The sequence below is a fragment of the Nycticebus coucang genome, chromosome 2 (genome assembly GCF_027406575.1).
Source record: "Nycticebus coucang isolate mNycCou1 chromosome 2, mNycCou1.pri, whole genome shotgun sequence".
Classification (NCBI taxonomy): Eukaryota; Metazoa; Chordata; class Mammalia; order Primates; family Lorisidae; genus Nycticebus; species Nycticebus coucang.
This window is the reverse complement of record NC_069781.1, coordinates 136,344,397-136,367,376: the sequence shown is the minus strand read 5'-3', so window position 1 is coordinate 136,367,376 and position 22,980 is coordinate 136,344,397. Positions and strand designations below refer to the sequence as shown.

At 39.4% G+C, this 22,980-nt stretch overlaps 1 protein-coding gene and 1 pseudogene across 1 annotated transcript in view; both read right to left on the bottom strand.

The window, feature by feature from the left end:
* Window positions 1-22,980, bottom strand: part of CHRNA7 (cholinergic receptor nicotinic alpha 7 subunit) — a 156,465-nt gene that overhangs the window by 108,973 nt on the left and 24,512 nt on the right. The gene's annotated exons all lie outside the window — the stretch shown is intronic.
* LOC128579812 (transcription factor BTF3-like) lies at window positions 10,685-11,169 on the bottom strand (annotated as a pseudogene).

The following is a 22,980-nucleotide window of genomic DNA, read 5'->3' as shown; positions in this document are numbered from 1 at the left end:
TGTGTCTATTAGTTCTAACTTAAGTCTAATGGTTGTTAACTGTTCATTCTAATGTAGATCAGATTTTAATTATTGCTTTATGTGTTTGTTGTTTACATTATATGTGAGAATAAAGGTATTACAAAAAAAGGTGTTAATTAGATAGGAGACAAAGGCACGCATGTGTTCTATTTACTTGTTGGTCCTAAGTCTCCCTCATTTTTCTATTATTGGACGGAGGATACTAAAGACTTTAAGTATTTTTGTTAATTTTTTTGTGAGTAGCTTTTAATTCTGTCACTTTTGCCTCGTGTACTGAGGGGCTCAGTAATGGGGACATATGTGTTCTAGTTATCACATCTTCGGGGCCGGACGCAATGGTTCACGCCTGAAATCTTGACACTCTGGGAGTCTGAGGCAGGAGGGTCACTTGAGCTGACCAGTTCAGAGGCCAGCTGTGAGCTAGGCTGACTCCACAGCACTCTAGCCTGGGTAACACAGTCAGACTCTGTCTCAAAAGTGAAAAAAATATCATTATATCTCCTTAACTAATTAAGGTTTTGGTATAATAAAATGTCCTTTTAAGAAAGTGCTAACAACTTTAAAAGTTTATTTCCTCTGATATTGGTATAGCCATTCCGCTTCACCTGGGCTACTGTTTGCACGGTATCTTTTTTGTATCTGTTTATTTTCAACCTGTTTGCAACTTTGAATCTAAAATATGTCTCCTGTAGACATAAATGTCTGATTGTTTCTAGCCATTCTGTTAATCTTTCCATTCAACTGTTTAATCCATCTAATGCAGTGATTCTCAACCTTCCTAATGCTGCGGCCCTTTAATATAGTTCCTGTGGGTCGCAACCCACAGGTTGAGAACTGCTGGTCTAATGTATGATATAATCTGACATAGGATTTACACCTGCCATTTTGCTATTTATTTCCAATTCTGCTTACACACTTCCCCAATCCTTCTCTTACCGTCTTCTAATTTATGTAGGCATTGTCTAGTGTACCGTTTCTTTGTCATCTAACTTCCTTTTTCTTAACTATTTGCCCTGGGGATTACAATCAACATCTTGACTTGTAACAATCTTATTTGGATTGATGGTAACTTAAATTAACAGTGTATAAAAACTTTGCCACTCTATAACTATTTCCTCCCTGCTTCTTTATGCTATTACAATCTATTACTGTCATAAAAATTACATCCTTACAGAATGCACATCAATGTGTATTTATAATTACTGCTTCATGCAGTTGTTTCTCAAATCAGAAAAGAGGAAAAAAAAAGTTATGAACCCAAAATATATTTATAATGTTTACCTATATTTACCTAGGTAGTGGCTTACTGGTACTCATTCTCTGTTTATGGATTCAAGTTACTGTCTACTTTCCTTTCATTTCACCTAAAGGACTCCATTTAGTATGTGGAACAGGTTTTCCAGCATTGAGTTCTCATTGCTTTGTTAAAATCAAAGAATGCACTAATTTCTCCTTCAGTTTTTCAAGACAATTTTGCTAATTTAAAATTCTTGGTTGAGGGTAATGTATTAGATCGTCTACTGGCTTCATATTACAATAGAGTACACTGGATTCTTGCTTCTTCATTCTTGTGATACTTTACTAAGAAGAATGGGTTCCAATTCTATCTAGTTACTAAAAAGATGCAAAGTCTCCATCTCTTTTAGTGGCGAAGAGTATTCCATAGTATACACACACCACAGCTTGTTAATCCATTCCTGGATTAGTGGGTATTTAGGTTGTTTCCACATTTTTGTTGATTGTAAGTTGAGCTGCAATAAACAGTCTAGTGCAAAAGTCCTTATGATAAAATGATTTTTTTCTTCTGGGTATAGATGCCTACTAATAGGATTGCAGGATCAAATGGGAGGTCTAATTTGAGTTCGTTGAGAATTCTTCATACTTCCTTCCAAAAAGGTTGTATTAGTTTGCAGTCCCACCAGCATGGTAAAAGTGTTCCCTTCTCTCCACATCCACACCAGCATCTGCAGCTTTGAGACTTTGTGATGTGGGCCATTCTCACTGGAGTTAGATTAATATCTCAGGGTGGTTTTGATTTGCATTTCTCTGATGATCAGGGGAACAAGGGAATGCGGACGGGAAGGAGAGAGAGGGATGGGGGTTACAGTGTACAGCACACCTCTTGGGAGCAGGACACAACTATAAGAGGGACTTTACCTAACAAATGCAATCGGTGTAACCTAATTCTTTATACCCTCAATGAACCTAAAGCAATAAAATAAATGAATGAATAAATAAATAATAAAAACAAATTTTATTTAAAAAAACAATTCTTGGTTGAAAGTCTTTTCCTTCAGCACTTTGAAAATGTCATCCCACTGCCGTCTGTCCTCCATAGTTTCTGTTCAGAAATCTGTTCATCTGATAGAGGCTGCTTCAGTCAGTTCTACCCTGCTGTTTTCAAGATCCTCTGTCTTTTCATAGTTTGGTCATGATGTACCTAAATGTGAATCTCTTTGATTTATCCTACTTTCAGTTCATTAGGATTTTTGAACGTGGAGGTCAATGTTTTTTGTTCAATTTGGGAAGCATCCAACCATTACATCAAGTATTGTGTCTTCCTATTCCTCTCCACTGTCCTTCCAAGACATCCACTTTGCATGTGTTGGCATCTTGTTACCTCACAGGTCACTGATACTCAGTTCTTCTTTTTTTTTTTTTTTTTTTTTTACTTTTTTTTTTTTTTCAGTTCTTTAGATGGAATAAAATCAGTTGACCTATCTTCAAGGTCCTTGTTTCTCTTTCTTCTACCTGCTCAAATCTGCTGTGGAAATCCTTTAGTGAATTTTTTATTTTCAGATTGGAATTTTTTTATTCAATAATTTACATTTGGTTCTTTTGAATTTACACACCTTTATTGATATTCTTATCATGGTAAGACATTCTTTTAATTTTATTTAGCTCTTTATAGACAGGGTTTCCTTTACTTCACTGAACATACATGAAAAAGCTGGATTAAAGGCGGCGCCTGTGGCTCAGTGAGTAGGGTGCTGGCCCCATATGCCGAGGGTGGTGGGTTCAAACCCAGCCCCGGCCAAACAACAAAAAATAGCCGGGTGTTGTGGCTTGCGCCTGTAGTCCCAGCTACTCGGGAGGCTGAGGCAAGAGAATCGCTTAAGCCCAAGAGCTGGAGGTTGCTGTGAGCAGTGTGATGCCACGGCACTCTACCGAGGGTGGTAAAGTGAGACTCTGTCTCTACAAAAAAAAAAAAAAAAAAAAGAAAAGAAAAAGCTGGATTAAAGTCTTTGTCTAGTAAATCTCACATCTGGGCTTCCTTAGGGTAGTTCTATTGATTGGCGGGGTTTGGGTCCTCTGTGCATGGGCCATATGCTTATCCCTCATTGCATGTATTATGTATTTTTGTTGGAAAATGGATATTTTAAACATTATAACATGACAACTCTAGAAAGCATATCCCCCTCAATTTTTTGGTTTTGCTGCTGTTTTTTTAGTAACTTTTCTGAACTAATTCTGTATAATCTATATTATTCATTGTATATGATCATAAAATCTCTGTTTTGTTAGCTTAGCTGTCAGTTGTTAATGTATCAGGGATTTTCTCTAATGCCTGGAACGAATAAATCTCCCAGTCTTCACCAATGGGTTATGTGGGTGTTGGGGCATAATTTCAACACACAGCCAAGCAACTGACAACTCTGCTTGCCATCTGCTTCCTCCTATAAACAGCCTCAAAGTCAGTCAGAGATGGGAAGTTAGGGCCTTCTCAGATTTTTTCTGAGCATGTGCCCAGCCTGACATATGACTCTAAAGAACTTGTGGATATCTAATTCCCAAGCCTTTCCCAGTAATCTGTTTTTATTGGTTTATTGTCTATTCCAACTGATACCAGCTGCCTCAAACAGCCACAAGGTCAAGTAATTACTTCTAAATTTTCAACTAACACACACAGGAGAAGGGCCTTTTGGATTACAAAAGCTCTGAATTAGGTCAAATAAAGATAATCTTGCAAGTGGAGTCTTCTGCTAAACCACCAGAAAGATCAAATACTGACAATTCTCTGATAATGATACTCCAAAGGAGCGCTAACCCTGTCCTGTCCACTTGGGTGACTATAATCTGCCAACAGCTTTCACCATAATCACAGACTGTTGGTTTTCAAGGCTACCAGGGAGTTTGAGGTGGGGGAGAAAAATATCACAGGTTAAAATGTCACAAAGATTATTATTTTTAACAAGAAGTAGGCCATTTCTTAAAAAATAAATTCTCCCCAGAAGCCTTTTATTACCAAACCTGTACAAAGAGTTGCTTCTGGCAAATTTTGTTACTTTTCTTTTTGCTTTCATGAGGGAAATAATTTTCAGAGGTGCCTATTTTTCCATTTTCACTTACATCCCTCAAGCACTCAACTCATATTTGAAAAGTTCTTCATGGGTTTCTTTTGCATGTTTCTGATTAAGAATCACTGTTTAGGAATTCCTCACCTTCAACGTTCAAAGTCCTTAGATGTTGAACACAACTCTAATGCAAAAATGTACCAATATAAACATTTTATTTAGAGACATGTTTGTAAATCTCAGAGAAAGAGCTAAAAGAGTTAGAACCGGTTATCTATGAGAAATGGAAATGTGGCTGTCTCAGTTTTTAAATGACAAGCAAGAATAATATTAATAAAAATAATTTTTTTAATTTAAAAGTACATTCAATCACAAGGGTATTGGGACCTTACTATGGTATAATATACTATTATTTTAAAGAGCAGGATGTAAGAGGCATAAGAGCTTTCCTGAGTTCACACAATTACCAAGGAGTTCATCTCATTTTTAAACCTGTTCTTACGATTCCAAACCTTTTGTTTCTCTCTGAATTTTCCTAGAAGCAACATATAACTAAGCCAAGTATTTGAGTACGAGGGGAGTGAAAAAGGTTCTTTCTGATGGTTAGGAATCCAGAAGTCTGTCTGTGAACAGCATCTACTCTCTGTCACCAAAGCCTGGCTTCCCCGCAGGCCTGAGCAGGGCTGGGCAAGGGGGCTGCTCAGGGCCACCTACTCCAGGGGCTTCCTGAGCCCACAGCATTTGGGAGCTATCAGAGGCCTTATGTGCATGGTGGCTTCACTCCTGATAAACCATTAGTAATCTGAGCCACCTCTGGTATCCAGTCAACAAAATGAAGAAAACGATGACAACCCACATGACAGGGCTGCCACAAGGACTGAATGTGACGTCACACCTGCTGCAGAGCCAGGCCTGGGTGTCAGCCACTACTGCCATGCATCTCATCCTCCCCACAGCCCAGGATGCCCCCAGGCAGGTAAGCTTGACCTGTCAACACTTGATGTGTGTGTGCATCCTACACCTCTGGCTACCCCTACACTCCGACACCTCAGTCAGGCCCCCTCCCTCCCTTCACGCCTCAGTCAGGCCCCCTCCCTCCCTCCATGGTTCAGTCAGGCCCTTCCCTCCCTTCATGGCTCAGTCAGGCCCCTCCCTCCCTTCATGGCTCAGTCAGGCCCTTCCCTCCCTTCCTTCCTACCTCAGTCAGGCCCCCTCCCTCCCTCCATGGCTCAGTCAGGCCCCTCCCTCCCTCCATGGCTCAGTCAGGCCCTTCCCTCCCTTCATGGCTCAGTCAGGCCCCTCCCTCCCTTCATGGCTCAGTCAGGCCCCTCCCTCCCTTCATGGCTCAGTCAGGCCCTTCCCTCCCTTCATGGCTCAGTCAGGCCCCTCCCTCCCTCCCTCAGTCAGGCCCTTCCCTCCCTTCATGGCTCAGTCAGGCCCCTCCCTCCCTCCCTCCATGGCTCAGTCAGGCCCTTCCCTCCCTTCATGGCTCAGTCAGGCCCCGCCCTCCCATCACAGCTCAGTCAGGCCCTTCCCTCCCTTCATGGCTCAGTCAGGCCCCGCCCTCCCATCACAGCTCAGTCAGGCCCCGCCCTCCCATCACAGCTCAGTCAGGCCCCGCCCTCCCATCACGGCTCAGTCAGGCCCCTCCCTCCCTTCACACCTCTGGCAGGCGGCTTTCCTCCTGAGAACAAGATGCAGCACTGTGCCCACTGTTCACACCTGCCTACTGTAGGTTCTCCCTATCTTCCTGCTTATCTCTATTTATTTCATCACAGAGAGCATTTGTGATTGAAGTTTATCTCCCAAAACTGGCATATAGCTGGCTTTCTAAATGAAATCTGGATTCCATTTCACGACATGGTGATTACAGATAAGATTGTGCAATCTGTTTCTGTTGTCATAATGTGTTACCTGTTTACCACTGTCTCCTGTGGTGCTTTCTAAAACCACTTTTTAATTCTACTGGATTGCTCAATTTTCTTTGTTCCTTATTCCTCTTCAAGGGTTGAAAATTTTTATCTTATTTCTATTCTTATAGTAGTTACCTAGTTTTGAAAATACATAACTTGTTTTATCTGTCTTCACAAATCAGTCCACAAACATATATCTATATATACATAAAACTGGTATCTGTGTGTGTGTGTGTGTGTATATTGTATAAGAAAAACTGGTGTTTATATATGTGTGTATACAGAGAGCTGATACAGAGACACTCTCAAGATATTAGAATGTATATTCCCTGCTTTCCTACCTCTGAAACACACTACCTTCCCCCCTCCTGGACTGTTTTTAGAGTGAAGTCTAAAATCTGGGTTATAGATTAAGTGACAACTGACAATTAGGCTTAATGTCAAATTTCCTGTACTCTTAGCATTTGTACTGCTTTTTTTTCTTTTTTTTTTAGAGACAGACTCTGACTTTGTCCCCCGCAGTAGAGTGCCATGGCGTCACAGCTCACAGCAACCTCCCTCTTGGGCTTAGGCAATTCTCTTGCCTCAGCCCCCCAAGTAGCTGGGACTACAGGTGCCCAACACAATGTCTGGCTATTTTTTTGTTGCAGTTTGGCCAGGGCTGGGTTCGAATCCACCACCCTCAGTATATGGGACCGGTGTCCTACTCACTGTACCACAGGTGCCGCCCCTATTTGTACTTCTTATACCCCACTTATTCTCCTTAGTTTGGTTTTGGTTTTGCATAACCAGAACATTATTCCAGCAATGCTGAAGGATAATTTGTAGGTGGTAAACTTTGAATCCTAGCATATCTTTATTTATTTATTTATTGTCTTTCCTTTCTTTGCAGAGATCTTAGAATAATTACTTTCTTATTGGAGCTTGGACACTGAAACCCTTCTATAGTACCCAACACAGCCCCCCCATTTTTCTTTATACGTGGTGTACTGGAACTGAAGTATGCAGTGGGCCTTTTACATGTAAGTACTCACTCACATATTCCTCTGACACTAACCTTTTTTGAAAACAAAACCATGTATATTTGTACTTCACATTAGCTCAGTTGTCTCTTTCTGAAGTATCTACTTAGATTCAAGTCAGAGTTTCTTGCATCACCTGCTATCTGTCAGTAGTTTCCAAATATATTATGATTTCTCACAAAAGCACTCCCTAACAAAGGCAAATCCCAGTGTGTGGTAAGATACACACAATGACACTTTATTTTGTGCCAGAAAATAGAACATTTTATCAAGGATCACGGTGACCACAGCAAAGGATGTGGGCACCAACCTGACAGTTCAATCTTCAGACAGCAAGGTAACTGCCATGGAGTAAAATGTATCAGACAGAAATAATAATTCAAAAGGAAAATAAAATCTCACTGGTCACCTATGTAAATATCTTCATGATTTCATAATACTTTTTTTGGAATGAATACACAAAAAGATCCTGGAAATTAAAAAATACAGAGGACCTAGGTTTAAGTTCCAAAATGTCCTCTACCAAGTAAGATGGTCATATTACTATAATGTAACACCATTTCATACGATCCTCAAAGAGACAAAACTAGCCAGGCATGGTGGCTCACACCTGTAATCCTAGCACTGTGAGAGGATTGTTTAAGCTCAGAAGTTCAAGACTTGTCTGAGCAAGAGCAAGACCCCCATTTCCACAAAATTTTTAAAAACTCAGCCGGCATCATGGCACATGCCTGTAGTCCCAGAAACTTGGGAGACTGAGGCAGCAGGATGCTTGCAGCCCAGGAATCTGAGGTTGCAGCGAGCTATGATAACACCCCTGTACTCTGCTCAGGGCCCAGGGTGAGACTCTTGTCTAAAAAAAAAAAAAGCAGCAACTGCACACATCTGCTCAAAATCCTTACCCCCCCACATGAAAAAAGAGACAAAAGTAAGTGGAACTGCCTTGAAAACACTAAAAGTTACTACATACACAGAGATTATGTGGTTTTAAGGTTCTTTTCAAATGCTGACAGCAAGATACATAGTGTGTGTGATGCACCCAAAGCTATGTCCTAGAGGGAAGACAGGCCCTGAATCCCAGCACGCTCCAGTGCCGCACCCAAACCCCTTTGCAGATTTCCTGGAAAATGCAATAATAAAGTTAAAAGCCTCGCTTTCCTCCAAAGGAGTGGCATTTCTGAAATAGGCACACTCTTCCCAATCCAGACAAAGATATAACAAGTATCCCCCTCTGATGTTCATTTCCTCTATTAAGACTAAGTTTTAATCACTTTAAAAATACTTGAATTATCTAATTCTGCTTCCAAGTGAAATTTGGAAAAATCCCCAAAAACTGCCTTGTGCCAACACATCAATGACCAGCTGCTTCCCACTGATGTAAAAACACCCCCAGGAAAGGAAAAATTTGCTGCCATGAATATTCCTTTTCAGCTTTTACTTTAATCCAAGGCCCATAATTTTCTCTGTGCAAAACAATGAATCTGCCATCTGTACACTGCTGTTTTGATGCATACCTGATGGGCACTGCCAAAGCTGGTCCTGGACCACAGACTCTGCATTAATTGCTTCATGCACAGAGCAGGATGTTGGGTCCAAAACCGCCCTGCCTCCTTCAGTGGGGAAAACAACAGGATGCCACCACATATCATCTTTAGCTGTGCATTAAAATCCCGGAGAACAGGAAGCTGAATTAAAGGCTCTCTCTCCTAGGAACACAAGTCAGTACAGACCACTCCTTGGCCTGAGGACTGAGAGGAATGCCTGTGCTGCAGTTTCCATTTAATTTGGAGTTGTAACAACACCACTGATAGAGGAAGGGGACAGGGAAGCTCCACACCAGTTGGAGCAATACTCCTGCTCAAAATATCCCAGATATAAAGTGTATATATATATATCCTGACCTCTAACTGCCTACAGGACAAGGACTTGAACATTTGCAAACATCAGGATTCTATAAACACTGTCAATTTTTATCAACATATCTTATTCCTTTTTTTTTTTTTTTCTGTTGGGACGGGGTCTTGCAAGTTTGCCCAGGCTGTATTCAAATTATTGGGCTCAAACTATCCTTCTGCCTCAGCCTCCCAAGTATATGAGGCTATGGTCATGTACCACCACACCTAGCACTCTGGGAGGTCGAGGCAAGTGGACTGTCTGAGCTCGCAGGTTGGAGACCAGCCTGAGAAAGAGTGAGACCCCATCTCAAAAACAAAACAAAACAAAACAAATAACTAGACATCGTGGTGGGCACCTGTAATCCCAGCTACTTGGGAGGCTGAGGCAAGAGAATCATTTGAGCCCAAGTGTTAGAGGTTGTTATGACAACCTAGGGTGGCACTCTACCTAGGGTGACAAAGAGGGAGGGAGGGAGGGAGGGAGGAAGGAAGGAGAAATTGGCCAGGCATGGTGGCTCACACTTGTAATCCCAGCACTTTGGGAGGCCAAGATGGGTAGATTTGCTTGAGCTCAGGAGTTCAAGACCAGCCTGAGCCAGAGTGAGACCCCCATCTCTAAAAAAACATAGCCAGGAGTTATGGTGGGCACCTATGGTCCCAGCTACTTGGGATGATAAGAGAATCACTTGAGCCCAGGAATTTGAGTACCACAGCACTCTACCAAGGGCAACATAGTGACACTCTGTCTCCAAAAAAAAAGAAAAAAAATTTTTTTCTTCGTCTTTAATCTACAGATATTTTAGGCAAATGTAAAAAAAGTGTATTGATTTAATGGTTCCACCACAAATTTGCTGAGTAACAACATTTGATGAAAATTTTTAAAGATAACACTTTTTACTTTGTGCTTTTTTTCAAAAAGGATATATTTAAAGCTTTTGGCCAGTTAATTTTTAAAACTCATAACATGTTTCATTTACTATATAAAGGCTGTCTGGAAAGTATCCAGCTATGTAACATGGGGAGAAAAAAAAAATCCACAAATGGCTGGATACTTTTTGGACAGCTCACATATAAGCTATGACTACAAAGTCAGAGTTTTTCAGGTGAACATAAAAAAATGGTAATTTCATCAAAAAGACACTTGCAGTTGAATGTTTACTACAGCACAATTCATGCTTGCAAAGATGTGCAATCAACCCAAGTGCCCATCGATACATGAATGAATTAATAAAATGTGGTATATGTACGCCATGGAACTCTACTCAGCCTTAAAAGGGACTGTGTCTAAATTAGTGTAGAAAGATTTTGATTTGCTATAATAATTTGGGAAATTTTTATTTTGATTTTTCTTCAGAGTTAGATTATGCCACGATCTCACCCAGGGGGGTAGGGTCTTTTTTATTGGGGTGGAGGAGGGATTGAAAATATTAGAGATCTAGATTTTATTAGATCCATAAACAATTTTAAAAAGCAGTCATAATATAAAATAGCAGCTTCCAGTAACTTCTTCAAGTTTCATCTTCAGAAGTTGACTCAATTCAGTCTGCCTCATTCCCAGAAGCCTCATCATAATTCTCCCCAAGATCTGGAACTTCGTCGTCATCATCCTCTCCAGGAGCAAGTGGTGCTTTTCCATCCACAGATTGTTCAGGTAGAGCTTCAGCCAGCCTCCTCAAGCTAGTCAGACTGTCTGCACCAAGCTGGTTTAAGATGCTGGGTAGCATTTGTCAGCTGCTTCGTCTCAGCATGACCTGGAATGGTGAAAGTGTTTGCTGCCAGAGATGCCTGAACTTTAGAGTTGTTTAAGTAGATCCCTGTTTCTTGGTTTGTAAACATATTCACCTTCTTCAATACCAGAGATAGTGTTTACCCCTAACTTCTTTCAGGAGAACTGAAGCTTTTCATTATCTGCTGTAGCTGTTCTATGAACCACCTTCTTTCTGCGAACAGTTCCTTTCCCACCAATGTACACTTGTGCCTGCAGTCTGGCGAGTTTCTCTTGGTTCATAATAGTTTCTTTCATCTTGTCAGAGAGTAAAGGGGACTGCACAGAGGACAAGGGTTGGTGCTGGGGGTCTTAGGTAGACTAGCTGAGTGTAGGCACACACACGCGGGGAGGCAAGTCAGCATCTAGAGGAAGGCCAGAAGTGACACACAGAAGCGGGGTAGGGTACTTTAAGGCCTGTGGATCTGGCGGTGACCGACTGAAGAAATATGAAGTTAGAAATGACGAGAAAGAAAGAGACAAGACACCCAGAATAGAACTTTCAAAGGTAGGAACCCAGGGGACCACCGCTTGTGGGGTTTTGATGGTGGCCCCAAATATCAGTTCCACTCAGCTTTTATTGAAGGCTGTTTGCTCATTAGCGAAGAGGGTAAGCTGAGGAAGAGAACAAAGACACCAGCAGTTTCTCTGAGTGAGCATATCAGCTCCTCTTGTTTCTATAATTACTAACTTTAAGGGTCTGTGCAGTATTGAGAAATTCAGAACCTGAATTTCTGGGGTGGAGGGCAGGTGGAGGGCAGCCTCCTGTCTGAGGTCACATACGCATATTCCTAGGGAGATGTTAAACTCCGCTAGTTTACTATGGAGTAAAACACCACGGGCCTCAATCTCCTCTGAAGAATTGGTGGGAGAGAGGAATTTTCCTCTCATCACCACCATAGAAGGTCTTCCTTTGTTATAAGGGATATAAGCCTCCTACCTACATTTCAGGGATCAAGCTGTTCCCTTGGTCTCTGCCCCAGGCAAACACAAATCCTCTGTGGCCATTATTCCTTCAGAGTGTTTACACAGCTAACAGAGGGGTTACCAAGCTATATCCCCAATAGGCCAGAGTTCTAGGAAAAGCCGGAAACTTCTCAGATGAGAAATTTAGCCAGATATCTACTTCTCTGTTTTTGTGCCAATACCATGCTGTTTTGATCACTATCGATTTGTAGTAAAGTCTGAGGTCTGGTAGTGTGATTCCTCCTGTTTTGTTTTTATTTCTGAGTAATGTCTTAGCTATTCGAGGTTTTTTCTGATTCCATATAAAACGAAGTAATGTTTTTTCAAGATCTTTAAAATATGACAGTGGAGCTTTAATAGGGAGTGCGTTGAAATTATATAACCCAGCTACAACTTAACAATAGGGGGAAGTGGGAAAGGGGGGGGTGGGTAGAGGGAGGGGGATCGGTGGGATCACACCTGTGGTGCATATTACAGGGGTATTTGCGAAACTTGGTAAATGTAGAATGTAAATGTTTTGGCACAGTAACTGAGATAACGCCAGAAAGGCTATGTTAACCACTGTGATAAAAATGTGTCAAATGGTTTATGAAGCGAGTGTATGATGCCCCATGATCATATCAATGTATACAGTTATGATTTAATAAAAAATATATATATATATAAAAGAAATAAAAAAAGAAAGAAAGAAAGAAAAGAAAAAAAAAAGAAAGAAATTTAGCAGCAGCTAGTTTAAAGGTAAACTAGTTGACTTTTCTTTGTTCCAACTCACTCAGCTTACATTGTAATTTTTCCCTTTTTCTGGGGGGGTTTTCCCTTGCCACAATGGGGTCTTCCGTCCCCATTTGTATATATACACATATATATATTTGTGCAAAAAAAAATATACACATATAATTTGTGCAAAAATATATAACAGATTGCTGTGATTTGAATGTTTGTCCTTGGAAAGCTCACATTGAAATTTAATTCTTATTGGGATCACTGTGGAGATGAGACCTTTAAGAGATGTGCAGGTTGGGCGGCACTTGTGGCTCAAGGAGTAGGGCGCCGGCTCCATATACCCGGGGTGGCGGGTTCAAGCCCGGCCCCGGCCAAAACTGCAAAAAAAAAAAAAAAAAAAAAGGCAGAGATGTGCAGGTCATGAGGGCTCCACATTCATGAAGGGACTGATGCGGGTCTAATCTCACACTAAGTACACCCTGCTCTTGTTCTTTTTCTCACCTTCCCTTTGCCCTTATGCCATGTTACGCCTCCCACCATATTTTGAAGCAGCAAGAAAGCCCTTGCTACGTGCTAGCACCTCAATATTAGACTTGTCAGCCCTAAGAATCTCAAGAAAAAAAATCCTAGTATAAATAAATTACTCAATCTAGAGCATTATGTTATAACAGTAAAAAAAAAAAATTAAGACAATGACTAAGGGCTCATGTCTACAATGTCTAAAATGTAACAACAACAACAAATTCAATTTAACAAGGAAAAATCAAACCAATGCAAAATAAAACAAACAAAAAAAGAGAAAACAGGCAAGAGACATGAAAATATACTTCCCAAAAGAAGATATGGAAATGGAAAATTAAAACATGAAAGTATCTTCAACCTTACTAGTAATCAGGAAATTGATGTTTAAAATCACAAAGCAATCACTGTGGACTTATAACCTAAAGTCTGGTAGAGTGAGGCCTTCAGCTTCGTTCTTATTGCTAAGAATTTCCGTGGCTATACAGGGTTTTTTCTGGTTCCATAAAAACAAAGAACTATTTTTTCCACTTCTTCAAAGTATGCTGTCAGCATTTAACAAGGATTGTATTGAGTCTATAGATTGCTCTGGGGAGAATAGACATTTTAACAATGTTTATTCTTCCCAGCCAAGAGCATGGTATGCTAATGTCTTCTATTTCTTTTCTTAGGATTTCATAATTCTCTATGTAGAGCATTCCTTCACTTCTTTAATAGGTAAATTCCTAGGCATTTCATTTTCTTTGAAGATAATGTGAATGGTTCATGTCCTTGATCTGCTTCTCAACTTGGCTGTTACTGGTATATACAAAGGCTACTGATTTATGGGCACTGATTTTATACTCATACTCTGAGACATTACTGTATTTCATGATCACTTCCAGGAGTCTTGTGGTTGAGTCTCTGGGGGTTTTCTAAGTATAAGATCATATCATCAGCAAACAGTGAGAGTCTGACCTCCTCTGCCCCCATTTGGATACCTTTTATATCCTTCTCTTGCCTGATTGAGATGGCTAGAACTTTCAGCACCATGTTGTATAGTAGTGGTGACAGAGAACATCCTTGTCTGCTTCCAGTTCTGAGCAGAAAAGCTTATAGTTTTACTCCACTCAGTATGTTAGCTGTGGGTTTTTCTAAATGGCTTAAATCAGTTTAAGAAATGTGCCAGCTATGCCTATTTTCTTAAGTGTTTTTGTCAGAAAAAGATGCTGAATTTTATCAAATGCTTTTTCTGCATCTATTGAGAGAATCATACAGAGAACTGGATAGCCAAATGTAAAAGACTAAAACTGGACCAATACTTTTCAGCACTTACAAAAATTGATTCAAGATGAATAAAAGATTTGAATATAAGACAAGAAATGATAAAAATCCTAGAAGAAAGTGTGGGAAAAACTCTTGAGAATGTCAGCCTGGGGAAAGATTTTATGAAGAAGACTCCAGTGGCAATCACAACAACAATAAACAAATGAGACTTAATTAAACTGAAAAGCTTCTGCACAGATAAAGACACAATAATTAAAACAAATAAACGAACTTCAGAATGGGAAAAGATATTTGCCTGTTATGAATCTGACAGTGTTGATAACTAGACTCTATAAGAGAACTCAAATTAATCAAGAAAAAAAGGCAAATAATCCCATCTATGACTGGGTAAGAGACATGAACAGAACCTTCTCTGAGGAAAACACATGAGTGGCTAACAAACATGAAAAGATTCTCATCATCCCTAATAATCAGAGAAATGCAAGTCAAAACCACCCTGAGATATTACCTAAGCCCAGTGAGAATAGCTCACAACACAAAGTCCCAAAGTTGTAGATGCTAGTGTGAATGTGGAGAGAGGGGAACACTTTTACACCACTGGTGGGATTGGAAACTAGTATAGCCTCTTTGGAAAGAAGTACGGAGAATCCAAAGGACTCCAATTAGGTCTCCCATTTGATCCCACAATCCCATTAGTAGGTATCTACCCAGAAGAAAAAAAATCTTTTTATCATAAAGACATTTGCACTAGATTGTTTATCAGAGCTCAATTTACAATCACCAAGATGTGAAAACAACCTAAATGCCCACCAACCCAGGAATGGATTAACAATTAACAAACTGTGGTATATGTACACCATGGAATACTATTTGGCCATAAAAAAAAGATGAAGACTTGGCTCAGCACTCATAATTCAGTGGCTGGGGGCACCAGCCACACACACACAGGCTAGTAGGTTCAAACGTGGCCCAGGCCTGCTAAACAGTAATGACAACTACAACCAAAAAATAGCCAGGCATTGTGGCGGGTGCCTGTAGTCCCAGATATTTGAGAGGCTGAGGCAAGAGAATGGCTTAAGCCCAAGAGTTTGAGGTTGCTGTGAGCTGTGACGCAAGTGCACTCTACCAAGGGTAACATAGTAAGACTCTGTCTCCAAAAAAAAAAATGAAGACTTTACATCTTTTGTATTTATTAATCTGTATGGAGCTGAAGCATATTCTCCTTCACAATGTATCACAAGAATGGAAAAGCAAGCATCCAATGTACTCAATACTAACATGAAGCCAGTAGATGATATAATATATGCCCATATAAGAGAAAAACTCAACTCAATTCAAGCTGGGGGAGAGGGAATGAAGGAGGGGCCAGAGGGAAGAAGGGACAGGGATTGGTGTGCTATCACTTAATGGGCACAATGTAAGGGTAGACGGCACACCTCTTGGGTGCAGGACCCAACTACAAGAGGGACTCTACCTAACAAATGCAAACATTGTAACTTAGTTGTTTGTACCCCCACGTTAACCTGAAATTTATACACACACACACACACACACACACACACACATATAATCACAAGGAAATATCACTCCACACCCACCCAAATATTAAATAATAGACTGAAAATACTAAGTGTTGTTGAGTTTATAGACCAATAAGAATTTTCATACACTGCTGATGGAAATGTTAATTGGTATAACCATTTTGGAAATTTTTTTGGCATCATCTGGAAAAGTTAAAAACATGCCACCTTATGACCTAGCATTGCACTTCCATATATAGACCGGACACAAATGCACACACCTGTGCTCTAAAGACATTTACAATATTCATAATAGATAAAATCTACACTCAATCTAAATATCTATCAACTTAACAATAAGTCCTATTAAATTCATACAATAAAAATAAATAAGACAGAGCTGTAGGCTCTTAGGTGACTCACAAAAAATAAAACTGAAGGGGGCGGCACCTGTGGCTCAAGGAGTAGGGTGCCAGCCCCATATACCGGAGGTGGTGGGTTGAAACCCAGCCCTGACCAAAAACCGCAACAACAACAACAAAACAATAATAATAATAAAATAAAATAAAACTGAACCAAAAAGCCAGACCCAAAGAATATGCACTGTGCACTTAAGTGATTTCTCTTATATGAAGTTCCTTAGAGAAGCAAAACTAGTCTAAAGTAAGCTAATAATTCTGCTCTGAAGGAGGGAAGAGCTATATTGGGTGGTGATACCTTTGTGATAATTCATTGACTTGGTTTTGATTATTGAGCCACATTTGTGAATATCCACTATACTGCAATTCAAAGTTTTAAAATGGGATTAAAGAATAACTTCCAACATGAAAAACCTGGTCTATCTTTATGAGCTAGCCAACATATCAAAGATCACATCAAAAGTTTGCACCAGAATGTTTACTGCAGCTCGATTCACAATTGCCAAGTCGTGGAAGCAACCCAAATGCCCACCAACTCATGAATGGATTCACAAACTGTGGCATACGCATACCATGGAATACTATTCGGCCATAAGAAAAGATGGAGACTTTACATCTTTGGTGTTTACCTGAATGGAGCTGAAACACATTCTTCTCAGTAAAGTATCTCAAGAATGAAACAAAATACATATCCAACGTACTCAATGTTAATATGAAATCAATATATAAACAACAAGCCCACATACACAAAAATAAAATATAAATATAATCTAGCAAGGGGGAAGGGAGGGAGAGGAGGACAAATGGTAGAATCTCACCTAATATGCAAACTGTGGGGATATTCAGTATGCCCAGGTGAAGGGTCGACTACAACTTGAACTTTACCTTAGAACTGAAAACAATGTAACCTAAACAACTATACCCTCATATTAATTTGAAAATTTTTTAAAAGTCTTAATAGAGAACAGTAACAAACTAATCTTTCCTGGGTAGTGATTTCATTGTGAATTTTATTCACTTCCACTTGATCAGACTCTGGCAATGAAAACCCCTGCTCTCTTACTGATTTATTTTAAAATTCAGGATTAGGTAGTATTTTGCTCGTTCTCAGGGAAGAAGAGATCATTTGCCCCACCTAATTTTCTTCATCTAAATACCTAATAATAACATTGTATCTGTGAGCTTCTTAAATAGGTACATTACATCAGAAACTCATTTTACATTTCTGAAATTTGAAACCAGCTAAAGAGATACCCTAACACCTGTCTCCACAAATAATGCAAACACCTGCCCCTTCCTCTTGGTGTCCCCTCCCTGGAGTAGAGACACCACTTCTTCTACCCAACACTGGAATCTTTTCAAACAGTTTGCTTTCAATAATCCAAGAGTAAATTTCCCACCCTGAGAATCTTTCACAGGTGACATTCACTTACCATGACAACTACAATTTCCTTGCCTTCTGCCCAGTGCTACTTGCAATTAAGACAGGTCAGTTCCTGTGCCCGATGACCTGACTCAGCGCCTGTAGTCAGCCACATATCCAGGCCTTTCCCACAACCCATTGCTCTGCACTGATTTGTAACCCATAATAAAGGACTTTATATAATTCCTTGTCTAGTTTCATGTTAGTCTCACAGTCAATTACTTTGATTTGCTGGGAGCTGCCTCCAAGGCTTCTGCTATATCTTCAAGCTTGATACCTTGGCAACTTAATAGTAGGATACCTTATTTTGATATATTAAAAAAACTCCGTAAGCAGAGCTAATGATAACAAACATAGGTGTGTGTGTCTGAGTGTGTATTTATGCACACATAAATATGCACATATCAACACTATTTTACAATACTTTTGGAATCTTTTTTCGCTGAAATAGTTTACAGCTGATGTTGAATATAAGGAAAAAACCTAAATTAAAGAGTATAGGAAGTAAAATTAGAAGATGCCGAATGATTTCTTCTTCTCTGAGAAGGAGTAAAATACTATCTAACCTAAATTTTAAAGTAAATCACTAAGAGAGCATAAATTTTTGTTGGCATTCTACCATGACAGGACTATTTCTCTTCTTTTAGCAGCATGTCAGGGACGAAACAGGAGCAGAGATTGCTGAACCCTTTGGGGAATATCTTCAGTGAGTCTTTGAAAGGCAACTTGCACAAAATTCCTTTAGCAAAAATGTTTATAATTCCCAATCTATAAAGATTAAAAGAATTTTGTAGGTTTATGTCCCAGAGCTGTAAACATGTTTGGGAGGGATAAAATTTATACAGTAATGAATCTGTGCCAATTATAAAGGTGCACTCTGAGTATGTTTTTATTGATACATAATATTAATTGTACATATTTGGGGGAGGTATGTGTGATATTTTGCTACTTGTACATAATGTGGAATAATCAAATCAGGGTAATTAGGTTATCCACCATCTAAAACATCTTTTCTTTGTGTTGGGGAACATTTCAAATCTTTTCTTCTGGCTATTTTGAAATATAAAAAGTAAGCTGTTGTTTGACTATAATTTCCCTACCATCCTCTCAATTATCAGAACTTATTCCTTCTATCTAACTGTAGTTCCATACCCCTTAACCACCTTCTTGTTATCCCACCTCCTTTTCCCAGCCTCTGGTAACCACCATTCTACTCTCTGCTTCCATGAGATCTTCAGCTCCCACATATTCATGACAGCATGAGGTATTTGTTTTAATTTAGAATGAAAAACTAGGTGGCTCTCACGAACCTTCCAATAAGAATTACTTAAAAAGATGGAGACAAGCAAAAGTCATGCCCTTGAAGACACCAGAGAGTAATGAAGAATGACAAAGACGAGATCAGGGTGGGGAAAGGGTCCTAAGAAAATAAAAATACTCGGGGTCACTTTTGCAGAGTCATGTGGTAGTTCTTTAAGAAAATGCCTAAAATCATTCAGGACTCCATAAAGAGAGAGAAGATCCTAGTAAAATCTGTATTTATACCCTGAATGTACATATATGCAAGAACCAGAAACAGACCAGCCTTTCTAGGGATTGATTAAAGCCCATCTTCTCATATTTTCAGCCCCTAATCAGGTTTAGGCAATGAAGCATGGTTGCTGGCACCCACAGGCTGGTTGTTGGTCAGAAGCAAATATGATAAAGGAATAAGAGGGTATTTTCAAGACTCTCAAATTATCTCTACAATTTTTACCCTGTATTGTCTGGGACAAAATACAGAAACAGCCAGGCTTAGAAAGAGCACAGATCATGGAACAGAAAAGCAAAAGAAACAATCAATAATAAAAACAGAAGTATCAAGTGTCTTAAGAATGGAACTATCAGGCAGGGGCTGCAAAATAATTCTTATTAACACATTTAAAGAAATTTAAAATAAGCTGAAGATCTATAAAGTACAAGAAAAACCAAAAAGACACCCTAAAACTAAAGTATGTAACATCTTAACCTTTTTTGTTTTTTTTTTTGGAGTTTTTGGCCAGGGCCAGGTTTGAATCCATCACCTCCAGCATATGGGGCCAGCACCCTACACCTTTGAGCCACAGGCACCACCCACATCTAAACTTTTCAAACAAGTCAGTAAATGGGACTAACAACAGATAGGCACAATAAAATTCATGGACTGAATATAGGTCAACAGAAAACAGACTGAATGAACCCTGGAGAGATGAGATAATGTATATTACAGAAAAAGAGTATGAGAAATATGGAACAAAGCAGGCTTCTCCACAGCAGCATTGCTGACATTTCGGGCCAGATGATTCTTTGTTGTGGAGGGAGCCGATCTATGCAGACGGGATGTTTAGCGGCATCCCTGCCGTCTTCCTAGTCAATACCAGCAGCAACCTTCTTCCCAAACGAGGCAACTAAGATTGTCTCAAGGCAATGCCAAATATCCTCTGGGAGACAAAACTGTCCCATGTTGAGAGCCACTGGGATAAAGTGAAAGCTGTGGCAAGTTCATAACCACATCTCAACAAGAGAAGGCTGAGAAAATGCAGCAGAAGCTGTATCTGAAGAAATATCGGCAGCGGTTTTCCAAAAATTATCAAAGAAACCAAATAACAGATTCAACAAGCGATTACAAATCCCAGATTATCACAGGAAAACTGCCAAAAAAACCAAAGACAAAGAATACATTTTTAAAGGGGCCAAAGAAAATAAGAACAGAGTACCCTCAAGGGAACATACAGTTGACCTCTTCCAGAAAGCAAGAGAAGTTAGAAAACAGTGTGGTGATATGTTCCTAAGTGCTAAAAGAATTTAATTGTCAACTCAGATTCTGTACATCTGAACTATCACTCAAAAATGAAGGCAATATAAATAAACTTGGAGACAAAGAAATGTGGAGAGACTGTGCTTCCAGATCCACACGAAAGAGAATGCAAATAGGTAGAAGGAAAATTATCTCCTACGAAAGTTAGGAGATGCAAAAAGGATAAAAGTAACCAAAAAGTAGGAGCCTGTGGCTCAACAGAGTAGGGCGCCAGCCCCATAAGCCAGTGGTGGCAGGTTCAAACCCAGCCCCTGCCAAAAACTGCAAAAAAAAAGTAATCAAAAAGTAAATATGAGTAAATCTAAAAGAATATTGACTATAGAAAACAATGATAATCTTAGGGAATTTAAAATCTATTTGTAGAAATACAGTATATGTCAATAAGGGTACACACGTTGGAATCATGGAATTAAAGTGCTATAAAGTGCTCACATTGTAAAGAAAGGTTGATGACTTTCATTACACTTTAATGAGTGAAGGACTCCTGATCAACCCCATAAGAAAAAAAGAAAGATGTATGACTAACAACCTAACAGAAAGAAAAATCAAAACAGTAAAAAATGAACAATTAATCCAGAAGAATGTAATAAAGGAAAGAGAAAAGAACATAAAAAGGACAGAGCAGACAGAGGCACACAGGGAAAGACAGATTTATACCAAATATGTAAGTAATATCATTAAGGATAACTAAGATACAAAGATTATCAAACTCGGTTTTTAAAAAATTAAACTATATGTTGCTTACAAGTAACATCATAAATCATTTAAATAAAATTTTTAAATTTTATTTCTAAAATAAAAGGAATATGGATTGAATATGTAGTGATGATGAGAGTTACATAATAATAGAGAAAAATATAAAATCTATTTTAAAACTTATAGTTGGTTATTACTTGACCTATTTGTATCACTATAGAATCAATGTCTGCCAATACTGCTTAAGGCACCATGCACCTTTTAAATATTTCTCTTCACACCTATAAGTAAGTAGGAAATGTAGGCTTATGTATGCAGATTTTCTCCCCTCAATTCCTTTTTGTTTGTTTAATTTGGTTTCCTGTACAAAACACTTATTATTTTTTTAATTTTATGAAATGTTGCTTCTAAAAACATTACTAGGCCCAGTCTGTGGTTCCTAATATAAGAAGCTTAGGAGTCATCACTAACAAAGAGATGAACAGACTAAAATAAGCACCTCTTCTTAATGACAAATCACATGGAAACAGACAAGGCAAAAACTGTTTTCCTCAAGACTCGAGACACAAGCATGAAAACAGGGAGAGTCAGGACTTACCAGAGCAGAAAGTAATGAGCAAAAACCATGACAGTGACTAGTGGCAGAGAAAGAAAACCTGAATTGTAATCCACAAATTGCTGGAGGGTCAGTATGGGCAACTTTGAAAGTTAAAAATTCCAAAAGGACTCAGTCAGATGGGGTCTCTAAAATACTGTAAAATTTACCTCCAAGAGCTCAACCAGGTTCCCCCGGTAAATATGGGAGAACAACTCCCTCACACTTCTTCCAAAAGAAGACAAAAGGGAACTACTTTTAAATATTCTGGAGAAATGTGTTGATCTTAACAAGACCTGTCCTCATGAGAAATAAGTTGACCAGAATCTAACCTGCCAAAGTATATTATCAGAGCCTAACTGATCCAGGTGAAGGGAAATAACCTAATTCCATGCCATTCTAGCCATCCTATCCCACCTAACAGGAAGGAAAAAACTGAGAAGCACTCATGAAGTTCAGATTCCAGCAGGAAAAGATAAGCTCACTAAAAACTGAGAACTAATCATAGGACTATAGAATGCTTTCTCTCCCCCACACCTCGCCACCAAATTACTAAAGACATACCTGCAGCACTTCCTTTTAGCCAGTACATCATATGTCCCACTATCAAGAAAAAATTACAAGGCATGCCAAAATTTTTTTTAAAGGGGGGTAAAATGAATAAATTGCTGAGATAAAGCAAGCATCAGAACCAGACCTGGGAAGGATGCTGGAATTATCAGACTAGGAATTTTAAACAACTATGGTTAATATGCTGAGTGATCTAATGGATGAAGTAGACATCACACAATTAACAGATGAGCAACATGAGCAGAGTGATGGAAATCCTAAGAAACAACCAAAAGCAAAGTATAGAAATCAAAAATAATATTACACAAATGAAGAATACCTTTGATGGGCTTACCAGGACCTGATACAGCTGAGGAAAGAATATCCGACCTTAAGAATACATCAATAGAAATTTCAAGAAATGAAAAGTTAAAAGAACAGGGGGCGGCGCCTGTGGCTCAGTCGGTAAGGCGCCGGCCTCATATACTGAGGGTGGCAGGTTCAAACCCGGCCCCCGGCCAAACTGCAACCAAAAAATAGCCGGGCGTTGTGGCGGG